The sequence below is a fragment of the Polistes canadensis genome, unplaced genomic scaffold (genome assembly GCF_001313835.1).
Source record: "Polistes canadensis isolate GaletaPanama2010 unplaced genomic scaffold, ASM131383v1 scaffold_63, whole genome shotgun sequence".
Classification (NCBI taxonomy): Eukaryota; Metazoa; Arthropoda; class Insecta; order Hymenoptera; family Vespidae; genus Polistes; species Polistes canadensis.
In genome coordinates, this window is record NW_014569610.1 from 265,684 (window position 1) to 281,762 (window position 16,079).

Consider the following 16,079-nt stretch of genomic DNA (forward strand, 5'->3'; position numbering starts at 1 on the left):
TGTCACGTCTCATAGTTGTTAGGTCATTAGATAATTTATTAAAGTATACAATAAATATTAGTTTGGAAATGCCTAGAATTAGGTAGCTATCGATTGTTTTAACAATCTAACTTCATATGAATTGTGGGTCAATGGATTTAACCAATATTTTTCTACCTCGTCAGAGAATCGGTCATCCCTGGAAAGATACTAATAAGTTCTGATTCTTCGAAACTTTTCAGGAGGACACCAAGAGATAAAGAAAAAGAGAAAATAAGGGTTAGGCTAAAGGCTGACTAAAAAGCCGGCACGGGACCGTCGAGATAGCGGGTCGAAAGAGCGTCTTTAGTGTCCGTTATCAGGTCTGATCCGATACAGTCACCAATAACTTGGGCTACCTACCGCAGAGCCCGTAGTAAAGGTTATCCTTGTCGGAGCTACCGGTCGAGACCATTACGAACTTATTACTATGTACCTTCCCTCCGACGCTTATTGAAAGTTCGCGCTCGGCAATAGTTGTCCAATAAAAACTCCCGCTTTACGTTCGTCGTTGTAATGCCGGTGCACGAGACCGAGCACAGACCGACATGCATAACTTAATGCACTTTATCGGAAGCCTGTTTCTCTCCTTCTCTCTTTCTCTTTTTCTCTCTCTCTCTCTCTCTCTCTTTATTTTCATCTTCTGGACCACCTGTCGTTTCGATGACTTTCTAGCAGATTTCTTCTAATATGGTTGTTCAATAATATAATATCAATGAGCATCAGTTAATAACTTCTTTTTTCACGTGTCTTATAAATTACATCTATTACATTTCAAATGATCTTAAGAAAACATTTATTTTATTATACGACAAAAGTCTGCAAAATTTTGAGGAACAAACGATTTTATTAGAAATTTATTACCCAATTAATTGATATATATAGAAAAGAAAAGAAAAATAAATAAAAGTATAGGCAGGTTTTAAGATTATTTTTATTCATCTGAAAAAAAAAACTTAGGTAAAATCTTCCAAGGTAGAATCGTTTGATACTTATACTTAAAAATGCCGGTCTCATACCATGGTTAATCGTGTATCTGTGAACAGCTAATTAGTATCTCTCGAAAATCTCAACTTCGAGTGTAACGTCGCGTCGCGTTAACATTGCCACGAATATCCATGGTTATTTTGGTCATTCTTCGTTGGGTAACTGGCGAAAGTAGGCAATATTGTAATTAAAACATAGAGCAATCACGCGAAACGTTTCGTTTCCTTATGAGCGGTGCGCGATATATGCATTCCTACTTGACATTTCATTGCATCAAATAGCACTCGAACCACTCTAAGAATTCCACGAATGTCTAGCATCGGTCTGTGAACAGGTCGACACGCGTGATTTTCTACGAAGATCGCGGCGGTCTAACGTTATCGCCATTTTTTTACTTTCGACCTTTTGGCTCCGATCAACGGCTTTATCGTCTTTGTCCGATGATAGTTTTGATCTTCAACCGATCAGTAAATTCATCACTTAACCCTTCCTTCCTTCGATATTTCATCGTTTTTCTTATTACTTTTCTTTTTATTGGTATTTAACTTGGAAAAACATTGTTTTAATAGTAGATCGAACCTTTCCATTTGCGGATTGCGCGATTTAAAATATCTTTTTATGAGATTTGTTATACTTAAAGATTCAGGTCGATCATGGTAATAAAAATCGAAATAAAAATGAACAGCGCGACACCGTAGCACGGAAATTTTTTGTATCCCTCGTCTAAATGAACAAGTTATGATTCATTACGAAGAGACCGAGGTTAGATCTAAAACCGCAATCCTCTCTTTCTACTCTCTCTCTTTTACTTGGACGGAGGTCGCGATTCGATAAATATTGATCAGTTGGTCGATCGCGAGGCTACTGCCAAGCGACATCGACTTGACTTTTCTCGCATAACTCGAAGACCTTTCAACAACGTTAGTCGAGCGTGCTAGACTCGATAAGTTATTTTTTTCTTTTTTTTTCGTCGCTAACAGTATAACGTTGCCCTCGTTGCAAGAACTATCGAGGACATGTCCGTTCCTTTTGAATGCAGCGAGGTCTCCTTATTACGGGAAGTTCTGAAAAGATCGTTTTCCAGATGGATGGAGAGAAGAACAAGAGTTCAGGAGGAGTTCAGACAAAGCAAGAACAGAAATGGCCGAGATTATGAAACGTTCATGCTGCGTTCATGTCTGGAATAAAGATAATCTCGTTGAACCGATTCTTTTTAATAATATAATATATTAAAACGGGTTATCTTGTTCAACTGGTTGAATCTAATTTATTAGATACAAAAGAAATTTAATGAAATAGTCAGAGTTATATCGATAATATTATTTAATCTTCGATAGAACAACATGGTATTATAAATGTTTTGGAAATGTATTCGAAGAAATAGAAGGATAAAATCTATAAAATGGCGTCGGTTGATCGAATGGAATGCGATCGAGAGAAAACAAAGCCCGCACGAAGAGTACCAGCAACGACCAACGACGACGACAACAACAGCAGCAGCAGCAGTAGCCCTTTTAGCGCGTGTCGCAAAGAATGGCGCTCCTAGACTAAAAACGGAACAGCGCCAAGGAATGCAACGTTGCAGCACACCTTGCTTGCTCTCGAACACAAGAGAACTGTTTGCGCGCGTGTGCGCACGCGATCGAAAGAAGACGACATAGTCGTCGGCAGCCGTGCGTGAGATATGGCATCGTCGTACCGATAATTGTCGCACATCCCAACAATGCCGAGACAATCTCACTCTTGTCGCGCGACTTTGCGTCCTCGAGGAATGACGTGTCACTTTTCTTCCTCGTACGATATTACGGTCCTGATAATGATAATACAAAAAGCTGAAATATCATTTTAAAGTTCATTTAGAAAATCTTTGTGAGATTAAAACTCGATGTTAGTTAGTTAGTTAGACAAATTTGGATAAGAAGTAAGACGGTTTTAAAGAAAATTCATCATTCTTCTTGATAGTTTTATATAGCATTACGAGGAATGCGAATGAAGATTGTATGCTGTCTCTTCTTTGTCGCGATTATTTACTCATTGTCGAGTCGATGCCGATCGTTGTTTCATTCGAAGGATGGTCCTCGAGGAATACGAAATAGAATAGAAGATCGGTTTGCGTGGAAGACGCTTGTGGCTACTTCAGGGATTAATGGCGTCTGCTTGGCGATCGTAAATAACAATAAACCAGTTCAGTGGAAGCCGCGCGTCTTCTATCTCGACTTCGTCGCGTGGCTTCCGCGATTCTGAGAAGCATTCGAGGCTGTTTCACCTCGTCAACGCGTGTGACGAGCGCCGATTAATTTTCGCGGACACAAATCACGAGAATCGATACGATCTCGAGCTGAAGGATCGATCGGATGAGAACCGAGAACTCTTGAAGTGAAGTAGAAGAAGGGGGATGTTCGAGGATAGATTCACATTGGCGTCGCACCCCTTCCGAAAATCTACATCTCTATTTTACTCCAATGCATAAAATAACATTGTAAACTATATATAATATAATCATAAAATATATTTTTCTTATTCATATTTTCTAGGATACATTTCTATATCGTATAAAATCATGAAGAAACATAATGACGAATTAATCGAACATTTTGAGGTTATATTCAATTGAAGTTCCAACAAGGAAAAAAAACGATTGTTCGATTTTCGAAGTGCTGCGCTCATGGGGACGGAAATAGGACTGAAAAAAAAGGAAGGAGGATAAAACAAGAGAAATAGAGAGAGAAAAAGAGAGGAAGAAAAGGAAAGATAGGCGCTTTGCTTTGACGAACGTAGAGTGGCGTAGCGTTCGTTCTTCGAGAAGTTACGCGTCCCGATGGAAACTGGCTCTCTCTCTCGAAGGAAAACCTTATTCAATTCAATTCTAATGTGTCGGTAGTACCGGAGGCGAATAGCATTGCATTCGAGATTGCGGCTACCTTTCCATCCGTCCGTCGATCCACCAGGAGGAGAGCCGGTACGGCGGTAAACCATTCGCCGTTGGTTTCACAATCGTCCAAATGATGAGAGTATTCTCACCACGTTTCCGCGACAACGGGTATTACGGATCTTCAAAGGAACGGTCCGACATCGGTGTACCGAGTCTGCCATCGTTAATATAAATTACACCCACCATGCCTGTTGTCTCTGGTACACACACACACACACACACTACACATATATTCTAGCAGATATATAGTACCTACCTATGCTTTTGTTAGCGCATGTATAGGTTGAAGCTAAACGTTTTACTCGTCAAAGGAAGAAGGAAGACAGGAGGATAGCGGAACATCGAAGACTCTGACACGCCTCAACGTATTAGCAAGGAGAGATACCAAGGAATGTCTATAATTTTACGAGCGTCTTTAATATGCGCTTAGCTTATGCCGCCATCGCGTTTCCGAGAGCTTCGTCGTTGTCGGTAGCTTCGAACGATGGTAGCTTCCACTCGTTTGAAAGAACGTATTCAGCTTGGTATGCTTCTTTCTACGACATTTTCTACTTAACCTTTGAACCTGTTCATTCGACCGAGTCAGGTGCATTCCACCTGCCGACTTGATAGCTTACAAAAAGCTCCGATCATTTAATTGTCCGATCCATCTTTTTTCCTTCATATTAGAAACGAATCTACGATGAATAAATGAAATAACTGGTGCGTTTGCCTTTCGTATAATTCAGCGTAATGTTAATGTAATGCGAAGGTGTAACGTTATATCATATTTTATGACTGGTTAATCTAAAAATGAAAGAATAACATGGCATAAGCAAAAAGTACAACTCGTACACGAGTTCAAATATAAGCAGTTATAATATACGGTTCTAAATTATTCATATGTTTTCTTATTCACGTATGTATTATTATAGTATCTTAATTATTTTCGCATCTTTATCATTAATTACAACGGATCGAAAGTTGGTACAATAATCAAGATTCGTAATTACCAGAGAAAGGGAATTAATGCGATTACGACTGGGTCGGCCATACTTCGTCGATTACACACTTAAATGGGAACTCGGGAAGTCGCATAGGCTAGTAAAAAGCGCGGCCCTTCACCTGTCACTTAAAACGAGTCGAGTCGAGTCGCTTTCGCGTTCCATACTTGTTCTGCACCTTGAGTAATAATAAATATTCCTTCCTTCCGAGTGCGGACAGTGGATCGTGAAATCAGAAAATTCAGCTGGACGACCCGACGATGGGACTGATCCTTGGCACCTGCGGACCCCGACTTCTTCCAAAATCGTTTATATATTTCTTCAAGAATATCTTCTCACACAACCTCTTTATTTAAACAAACATAATTAAATATTATCAACAATTTATTTCAATGAATAAATGCGCGTTAAATATTAAATATTAATCAAGTACATGCTATATACACGGGACAACGTTTTGCGTAAATTAATCAAAGTAAATAAACAGGATTGTTTAAAAATAAAATATTCGTTGCAGAGAAGAAAGTTTTAGGTTGTTGGCATGGTTCAGTTGATCGAGAGACGAGAGAAACGGAGACAACACTGGCAGCAGCCAATGACTCAAAGCTCCACTCGGAGACTGTCGATTCGTCACTGTCAGCTGGTGCAATGTCACGAACGCCCGAGATGGAGGCGGACGATTATGAGAGTGAAAAATGATCCGCGAAAAGCACTGGCATTCCTTTCATTTATTCCTTCCTTCCAGAGAGAGGTAACGTTCTCGCGGTAGGATCTTGTCTTCTCGAATCTATGATGCTTCGGGAAACAAAGGGTTGAGGCAGCAACCTTTTTTTTATACGAAGCCCATCTTCGAGACGAACATTTACTTTTGTGAGATATGCAAATCAACGTATCAAGATAAAATCAAAGATCTTTTATCATTTTCTTATATATATATAGATATATTTTTCCATCTATAATAAATTTAATTTATCTTCGTTAGCTACCGTGTTTCACGCGCCTAAGATGTTACATTGTAACGTGGCATTAGCCGTAATTGCAATTAGGATATCGAATTAAAATAATAATGAGGAGAAAACAAGCATATACCATTTAACTCGACATAAAGTGGCAATTAACGAGCTTCTCCTGAAAGATATCATTTTTGTAGCGATCCACGTGAGTCGATAAATTGATGGAATTTACGGAACCGACGGCGCGTAACTCAAAACATGAAAACATTTAATTATCCGGTGTCATAGCTACCGATCATTCTTTTTTATTTACTTACCGATCGCAAATAGTAAGCGGGTTATTAATCAAGCATCAAACGATGAGGAGAGCGCGCATAAAGCGGTCACTTTCGCTTTATTAATGCGACGTACATGTCAAACTCTTCTGATGACGTTCCTATATTACTGGCCGTTCTTCATTGTTAATTAACACCTTAATTAACACAAAGAATCGCTACGTGCTGATCGATCCGACTTAACCTTTATTTCTCTTTATCTTTCTCTTTCTTTCTTTCTTTTTTTCCTTCTTTCTTTCATCTGAGGTCATTCGATTTATAGACGCCGAAAAGTAGTATCTTTTACGAAAGGTAAACTTCGTGTATGAAAGCTGACATCGTTCTTCTTTAACGATCGTAATTAAAGAAACGAACGATGGCTCAATTATCGTTAATACGGTCGCTTGTATATTTATATATATATATATATATATATATATATACACCCAACTCGATCATGATACATAGAAACCCTAAGATAGCAGAATAGGAGAAAGATGTAACCGAAAAAAAAGAAAAGAAAAGAAAAGAAAAGGAAAAGATTTCTAATTAATTCGCAGTTCATTCGTTAAGATCCGGAAGTGCGACCCTATTTGTGAACTCTTGGTATAATTGTCTTAGTTCGAACCGTTTCCTTGGCTAATTGAAATTCTTATCCAAGTAGTCGTACCTTCGCGCCATCGAGAGAAAGAGACCCGAGACTAGGAGTTCGCTAATTAATCGATAATTAACCCGTCGAAAACCGCACACGTATGTATTTAACTTGTTTCATACCCGAATGGTTGTTAATTGTGAATTTGGAAATATTCGAGAAAAGCGTATAAAGATTTTTTAAATCGCGTTTTCATGTTAATGAAAAAACAAGATTATAATACGACAAATAAAATCGCAACTTTATTACGATAACTAAATCGAGATCACACAACAGCTGCGGTGTCCGAGCGGTTAAGGAGATGGACTTGAAATCCATTGGGTTTTACCCGCACAGGTTCGAATCCTGTCCGCAGCGAAATTTTTTTTTTTTTCCTTAAAAATCGCAAATCTTAATAAAACTATTTACCTCGTGTATGGTCTGTAATTAAATAAAGTTTTTACGCGAATTGTTATTAATTATTAAGCTACTAGCAACACCGAGGCATAATTTTCTACCTGTTACTCACAAGTCATGCTATATCTTATCTCTCTGATAAGAGTCGGCGAGTATCAAAGAGACTCTGGAAAAGTACAGGAATGGTAAACCGTGTTATAACTAAAATAAGATCATTTTTTAAACGAGAACGATTGGAATAAAATAAAACATAGATAATATGTTCCCTGTGGAAACGTAATATTTGATGGTCATGGGAATAAAAATATTATTTTTATTCGTTCTTTTTAAATTTATTCTCAAACACAACAATGGTTTATAACTATGAGTAGGCGATAGTAAAAAGACAATGCACTTGATAAAAGACAACGGCGGCGTCGTCGGCACCGTCAGAGATCATTTCATAAAAATTCTTTTAGCCAACGTCGTTTCTGCCCTCTCGCATTTCTTTCCTGCCGTTTCTCATTCTCTCTCTCTCTCTCTCTCTCTTGTTTTTTCTCTTGCTCCACCCACAAGTCTCTCTTTTCCGCATCCATTTCTGGCGTCTAGACGCGTAATTGATGAAACAAAGGGGCCAACAATTACGAGTCACAATTACGCCAGCCAGCTAGCAAGGTTCAGCCCCGCTCAACTCCGCTCTGCTCCTGACCCGTATACGAAAGCTAACATGGCAGCGGCTGCATGCTATCTTCCACGCTCGACTCTAGAGTCGGACTTTTTGATGAAATTATTTCCACGAGGAGAAGCATCAAGCAACCAGAAAGTAGAAGTTTGCGAGATTGGAAGGAACAACACGATGCCGGAAGTATTGTGCCGATGCACAATTCGTTCTCGACTGATAATGATATCCTAACCTTTCTTCTTTAAATTATTTTTCTCCTCTGACACGTTCCTAAGAAAGACGAATACTACTAATATAATCTTCCAATGAAAGAACAACCTAATATATCCCACCATCATGTGCGTATTCTAAGTAATTATTTGAACATCGAGAAAACAACTGTTGTGCCGGTATGTTATTCACGCCTCCGTGACCACATAAATCTTGAATGCACTTGATACGGTATAGTACGTGTATACTTTTAAACATTCGTAAATCCGTGTGTTTTGTTGAGTATAAAAAAAAATTTCCGCAAACATAAGGGATACTATGAAAAAAGTTTACTTTAACTACGATGAGTAAGTCCACCGAGTCGAGAAAATCCGCGCGTAAAGCGAACCCGACTTATGCGCTTTTGCATAAGTTATCAACGCGTCCGTAAGCTTTTGCATAAGCGCTGTGAGATCAAACATACGATCGGCCATACGTCTCCATCTTTTTCTGTTTTCAAACGATCGTAAAAATGCCAAGAAGGGGCGGGAGGCCACGCCAGGTGCAGGTGCCCATTGTATCGCCGTCGACGAATGTGCAATGATGATGATCAAGCAAGAATAGGAAGACGATGAACAAGGATAAAAGGATAAAAAGAAAAGATAAAGAAGCAACGAGGCAAATCGACGTGCAAATAAGCTAAAGCCCTTTAGTTTAATCGTTCTCGCGGTAACAGCATGAAAAGGATTAAGAAATATTTACTACCATCATTATCCTTCATGCGTAATCATCAAGTCAAGAGAAACCCTGTTTTTCTGTATTGCAGTATAATGAAATAATTAAATCACGATAGCTTTAATCGTGTTAACTTTTTTTTCCCGTGTCCATCCTTTATTTGTCCTTCATCACGTCGTCAAATCCTCATTGCAGTAAATTTTTTAATTCGATCAAGAATAAATATAAAAAATTCATTACGAGTCCCATCTCATGCGCTCCAAGTTACACCTTTTTATCTACACAGGCAAGAAAAACAAAAAAAGTAATAATTCTATTCTCCTTTTATTGATCTGACATTAAGAATAAGTTTCTCTCACTTCTTAAATTGAAGTTGAGAGGCAAATTGAATCTTTGTTGAAGAGATGGAAGGAGGATCGTTACTCTAAGGAAAATTCTAAACGTTTTTACCGCAATCTTTGCGTTGGCAAGTTAGCCCCCCGTCAGCAAAGGAGAGGCTTTTCATCGCCTGAATATCGAAGAATTTGTCGCTCGGCTTGCTTTCAGCCGAGCGAGAAGACATCAAAGGATTCCATCCATCCCATACCAATCTTCTTCTCTTTCTCCTTTCTTCGCTTCTTCTTCGACGCCACCCTCCAACGTAATAATCATTTATTATCCCGGACGAGTAATAACGAGTACGGCTTGATATTATGAAGTTGCGGAAATTAGGGCTTTGTTTAAAAATTAGCTCAACGCAGCCCCCGCCCCCTACTCTACTCTTTCCTTCTCATAAACTTTGCCTTACCGACTATTCAAACTTTCAAGGAGTTTACGTAAAAAACTTCAAGCCGTTAATGTACCCTAATCATATTCTAAAAGACCGTCAACATTTTATATTTTCATACAATATCAAGATATTTTTAAGATTCTTAATACTATTATCACAAATCCGAATTATCGCGATATGATAAATAAATCTGTTTACCCTTACCCCCAATTGGTAAATAGAATCACTATCTATCTACGATGTTAATTTTCATTTAAAAAAAAAGATTTAAAGAGAAAATAGGCTCGGCGGTGGTCATGCATAAAATCAGAGAAAGTAAAATTCGTGAAGGAATCGTTCGGGTCCGGACACATTCCTCGCGGACATTTGGAAGACGGGAGAAGAAGGTTTAATCGTCGGTGGGGCAAAGCAAAGACTCGTGCCAAGTCCGTCGTCCCTTTTCGATGCAAAGAGAAACTCGCGTTTGCAAAACTCGTCAATGAAATAACTGTGCGCTCTGACTGCGAGACGCGCGAAATTGATGGAACTATGCACGATCCGCGAATTCTTCGAGAGTTTGGACGGCACGGACCGGTCGCCTTCGAAGTTAAGAGTAACAGAGAGAGAGCGAGAGAGAGAGGAGAAGGAAAACGAGATATGAAGACGGAAAGAGAAGAGAGGAGAGGAGAGTAGTATCCGTCGTACGATTCACGCTCCTTGAAAGCGAGAACGAGAGCGAGCGACGAGTCGCGACGAGGGAATCGGTCTTATTAATGAGGAGACATTCTCAACGGGTTTCGGATCTTTGCTTGCCACGAGATATGCGATCCACGCTGCGTGTACGCGAAAACCACGAAGAATTCGCCGATATGCGAGAAAGAGAGAGAGAGAGAGAGAAAGAGAGGAGAGCGTATCAACGCCGAGAGTGCCGCTCGTGCGACTCAATGAAAAACAGATGGCGAGCCAGCAGCAATAAGAGGGAGAGGGAGAGAGATGGAGATAGTAAAGGAGAGACGCCGTGCACTTTTTCACGGCTCCCTTTGATCATCGCGAACGTGTCCCGCGGACTTTCCTGTCGATCATCACAGTTTTTCCTTTATTTTTTTTCTTCTTTCCTCATCAATAATCTGAAATTGTGACTTTAATCCAAAGTCGGGACTCATATCTTTATGATAGATTAGAGTCTAATGTTCATAAATAATTTGTATTATTTGATAAATGATGTATGTCATATAATAATTTCTCAGGTATACTATTATTATTATTATTCTAATATCTCATATATGTACGGTGTACAAGCTTGTAATGGATTTATGGATTAGAGCAAAGTGTTCTCTATATTAGTTCACTTTGTGCCGAGATTAGATCGAATTAAGTCTAGGTGTTAGGTTGCTTAGATTAGTACTAGGGTGGATACCAAGACATCGAATCTTCCTGATTTGAGAGTTGTTTCCCTTTGACTCCTACCTAATTTCTCACGGCACTTCCGTGAACACGATACGTGGTATTCATTAAGGGTTACCTTCGGTTCGAATCTGAAGATCGTGAGTTAATCATCATCCCTTGGGAGATCGAAGTTTCGCGAGAGTTTTATCGGTTAACGACGTTGTAGAAATTCCACAGACAGCTGCGGTTAGTTGAAACATTTACGATTTGTGCAACTGATCGATAGTGATCGGCACGATCGCAATGTCCTTTGGGAAAAATTAATCGCTAGCTATGTTAGATTATGTTACGCTTGCGATGAATTGTTTTTTTTTTCAACGAACAACAGACACTTGCTTGATCTATCGAACAAGATGGGAAAACATTTTTTCGGATAGAGCACGTAACGTTAAACTGACATACCTTATTCGATAGTCTCACGAAAAAGCGAGAAGAAAAGACAAAGGGTTGCTGTAGTTCGTCCTGCTTTCGAGAAGACCTGCTGTGCGAAAGATGGTAGGATAAGAGGATATAAATGGATCCTGCTAAAGTCTCAGGGCAAATATAGACCAGCGTGTTAGCAAAAGGTACTGGGGCCTTAAATGGGACCGAATGGCACCGGTATGGAAATGCGATCGGCTTTTAAACGTCGAACCGTGGTCAGCTATGTTAATTCCATACGTGTTACTCGAGGTGTAACTTCTGTTTATCTCCAAATCTACCCAATGTACCTTAACGAACATTTAGGACCACCTACGTTTTACCGATCTCTCTCTCTCTTCCAACTAACTAAATTAATTTCTTTTTTTTACTTGTCACGCTTTTCAATAAGAGGTATCTATGCTTGCGTGTACTATACTGATTAAAATCTTTAATATTTGATTATTTCGACGAGTTCACTCTCTGTTTTCTGATGTTTCTTCCTTGGCTCGTGATACTGGTATACGAAAAGAGATATCATTTTGCAGTCAATGAATCATTCCGACAGTACGTGGACCACGATTTCTGGTATTCAAAGGAGGCGTTAAGTGATTAAACGCGTGCTTGTCATCGGTGACATTAACATATTATGCGACCAGTAGCCGAGGGTTAATGACTTGTATCTTGACTGTTCTCGCCGCGAAAAAAATGTTATGCCAATGTACGTAGATTCATACGACTGTTTCTTAAACACTGTTCTTCTTAACGCATAGCTAATTATACGACAAATATTTTTAAATAAAACAATCATCAACGTTTATTTTTCGTTTGATTTTTGATACCAATAGGAAAGGTTTCTTTTCTTTTCTGTTTTTTTAATTGATTAATTTATCATAAAATAATAAAATAAATAAAATGAAAATAGTGTCATTAGTTTAATGGTAACAAATAATTCTCTTCAGTATTAGGAATTCTATATGCCGTGCTAGTTTTTGCCGTGCGTCTAACTTTCGAACCGAACCGAACCGGACGTGTGACTTTCCGTGTGCTACGAACTAAGTCAGAAGTCATTACTTAAACGCGTTACATTGCTCTCCAAGTACGATCGAATCGTCGGAAGATAGTATGTTTCTCTGAAGAAACCGGGTAGAGACTCATCGTTTTCACGATTCAAGCTCGTAAATTCTTGCCGAGTGACTCGAGAGCAGTAGTTACCAGCACCGTTCGTTATCCGCCGATATTTCGGCTTGAAAGTTAATTAACGAAGTCTCTCTTTCTTTCTCTCTCTCTCTATCTTTCCTTCCACTAAGTTATTTCATCTTTTTAATCAAAAGTTAGTAACTTCTTAGCCGAGTAAGGTGACTTCGTTATTTCTGTTTGGTATGAATTACGATAACGATATCGTAAGAGACACTTCGAAATAAAATGAAGTATTATTTAAAGGTACGAACCAATTGATAGCAAAATAAGGAATGAAACTTTAATACCGACTTGTAACTACTACTACTCTCTCTGGCAGCAAGATACTTAAGTGTATTTGCGATGAACGACTGGTAGAAACGTGACATTTGGCATGCTAAAGCGAGAAATCTAAGAAAAAGAAGTTGGTAATAGTGTCCGGCAACAGTAGCTTAGCCGTTCGCAAAAGCAAACCACTCTCGTTATGGCTTGGCATCATAGTAAAGAGAGTCGAAGACCTCTTCGTCGTCATAAAATACGGCTTTACTATCGTAAAGCACTCGGCACGTAGTTACACCGGCTTACAAATGACTCTCTTAATGTTCACTGCACGGTGTATATATTTTACAAGGACTCTTCATTCTCCGCCATAACTTATACTTTCTGTTAGGAGCTTCCGTAGGCGTGCAAGAAAAAGAAGGATAGCAGTGGATCCGTTTTCCATCTTAACTCGATGTCCGTTCCGTTACAGCGATGATCTTTTTTCGTGGATTGGTACAAACCTCGACGACGACGAAATGTTGCATCCTTTCGAAACGACATTAGAAAAGCCATCTCGTTAATTTGTAACAATATTACGAATAAACTCGTTATAATTTTAAATTCCATGCAACGTGTTCTTTCAATATGAAATAATTTAGAAAATCATTGATTAATTATTATGTAACAGACGATTCGTTTACTTTGATCACAATTGCGAATAATAATTATAATATCCGTTTTATAATTAAGATCAAATGCCTATCTCCTTTTTCTATTTAAACATCAATCGCAATAATAATTATTCGAGTTTGAGATCGACTATATACATTTCTTCATATCTTACTTGAAACAAGCAAAAAACGATTTCCAGAAGTCCGATTCTTGGTAAGCCTGGCTTCTACTACGTCTTTTCAGATTCTTGTTGATTCACGGATGAAGATAATTCGATTCTACGTTGAAATCCGGGAACGAGCGGAGAATCAGTCAACCGGGCCACTGACTTTCTCGCATATAAATATAGAGACGTCTTCTTCTTCGTCTTCTTCGTCTTCGTCGTCGTCGTCGTCGTCGTCAAGAGGCTACTTCTCTTAGTCGACTAAAGAATCCGCGATGCATTGTGCTTTAAATGCTAAAACTAAAACCCACGTGATACCAAAGTACTTTTTGTTTCCCCCGCCGTCATTAGCGGTATCTTTCTACTATTTCTTACAACCTAAAAAGCTTTTCAACCGGACACCCTTTTCTTTGTTACGATAAGAAATACTTTGTTTGTGGGACTTAACGCCATGGGGTGGGCTGGCTAACGATTACGCTAATGTGGATGACTAAAGAACGATACAATGAAAATGGTGGGTTTAGACTATTTAAAACAGCAGACTAGCGTCAACAAAGCTTGTTGCCGAAAAAAAAAAAACAAGAAAACGGTAGAAAAGGAAAGAGAAAAAATACGACAGACGTGTATTTTCGCATTATCTCGAATTCGTAGGATAGGGGTTATATACCTATACTATGTCTCTTTGCTGGCTTTCGTTCTTCACGACATTCTCCTGACAAAAAACGTACATTGTATCGCCAAGGAGGTATGCTAGTTCAAGACAGAATAATATCCGTCCCTTTAAATACCACCGCAACATTCCTACCGATGTTGTTGCTTCGATGCCGTTAATTACCGTCGCCGATACCCGTCCACTTTAATTTCAATCAATTAGTTCCGAATAAATCAATTAGAGAAGGTCGGATAATTGCAAACCGAGCGGATGGCAAAAGACAACCGCGATCCAGGATTTCCTTGTTTTGCTCGTTCTAATGTAAGAGTTATTACAATCGATTCGAGTATTGCGATGATGGATATTTCATTTTTCTTCGAACAATCACATTACGTAGAAGAATCCTTAATCAGCATCGTTAATGAGTTTTACGAATCTTTCGAATTAATTTCTGATTTACAAGCGTCTGACCTCCCTGTTTGAGAATAATTACGTGTCACGTAGAAAAATGATCATTGCGTTAATAGAGGCGTCTATATTGATTAAGTTTATATATCTAAGAATTGTATAAATATCAAAAGAATCTATTAATCGAATCTCACGATAGATCGTATAAGTCTAACTCTTCTTCATTTACCCTCGTAAAGGTCGAAACGCTATTGGCTAGGAGCCAGACCGGTAGCCCTGAAGGTTTATTATAGTTTTGTTATGACAGAAAAGCGTTTCGGTAAATTAATGTCGAAACAAATGTATCTGGTTTTAACGGGGGCCGGCGGTTGTACTTCTAATTGAATTGGTAAACATCATAAGTTAACCGGTAAGTAGTCACGTCAACGTAAATCACTTTTGGAAGATGAGCTGTCAACGTTAGCGACGACGAGAAAGAAGATAAGAGGGACACGCTTGCGGGTCTTTGCACTCGGAGAATACAATATCATTGATACAATAAAAAAAAAAAAAAAGAAAAGAGATAAAAAACAAATTTTAATAGAACATTTTAAAACAAGGAAGTATTCAATTTTATCGGAAACCACCATCGATGTATTTCAGTCAAAAAACAATCTTAAATATCAATAATATATATTAGTGTATTAAAAATATCTGAAATGATTGTTATTTAATTTAAAAATATATATATTTTAATCTAAAAGTACGGAGTATAAGTTCTATTTACCATCCTCCTCGAAATCCGCCGTTAGACTGAAACGTTGTCCTCTATACAAGTTGTTTTATTCAATGTTATCTACATTACTTTCCGAAGGTTTTATATATGTATGATAAAAATAATATTCGAAAATTTGTATAAACAAAACAATATAAGAACTTTCATAGAAGACAATAAACAAGTCTAACGACGGATGCTACATCGAACTTATACTCCGTGATTATCAATTACAATATGCGTTTCTTTCGATTAATTAATAATCATTTGAACTATATCGAATACTATCAAAGTATATTACATCATCACTTATCTTACGCATCTCGCAATAATTATCGATTGACGTATTTTATAACACTACACTAAAAATTTCTATAATCTTGTTCAACTGTTGATCGATTACGGGTTTTATCATACTCTTTCTTTTTTTTTCTCTCTCTCTTTTCACATGATTTCATAAAATGTTATCGTTACAAATCGATTGAAAGTTGAGTTTATAGTCGTTAGTAAAAAAAAAAAGAAAAAAAAAAAATGTATAACAAAACAGCAACGGAAAATAGTAACATTGTTTCCTATA

General features: G+C 38.2%; 1 protein-coding gene and 1 non-coding gene across 2 annotated transcripts in view; one reads left to right on the top strand and one right to left on the bottom strand.

Annotated features, from left to right (window-relative positions):
• Positions 1–16,079, bottom strand: part of LOC106786034 (protein vestigial) — a 56,628-nt gene that overhangs the window by 20,992 nt on the left and 19,557 nt on the right. The window lies entirely within an intron of this gene.
• Trnas-uga lies at positions 7,115–7,196 on the top strand. Its single transcript has one exon. It is a non-coding gene; the product is annotated as a tRNA-Ser (tRNA).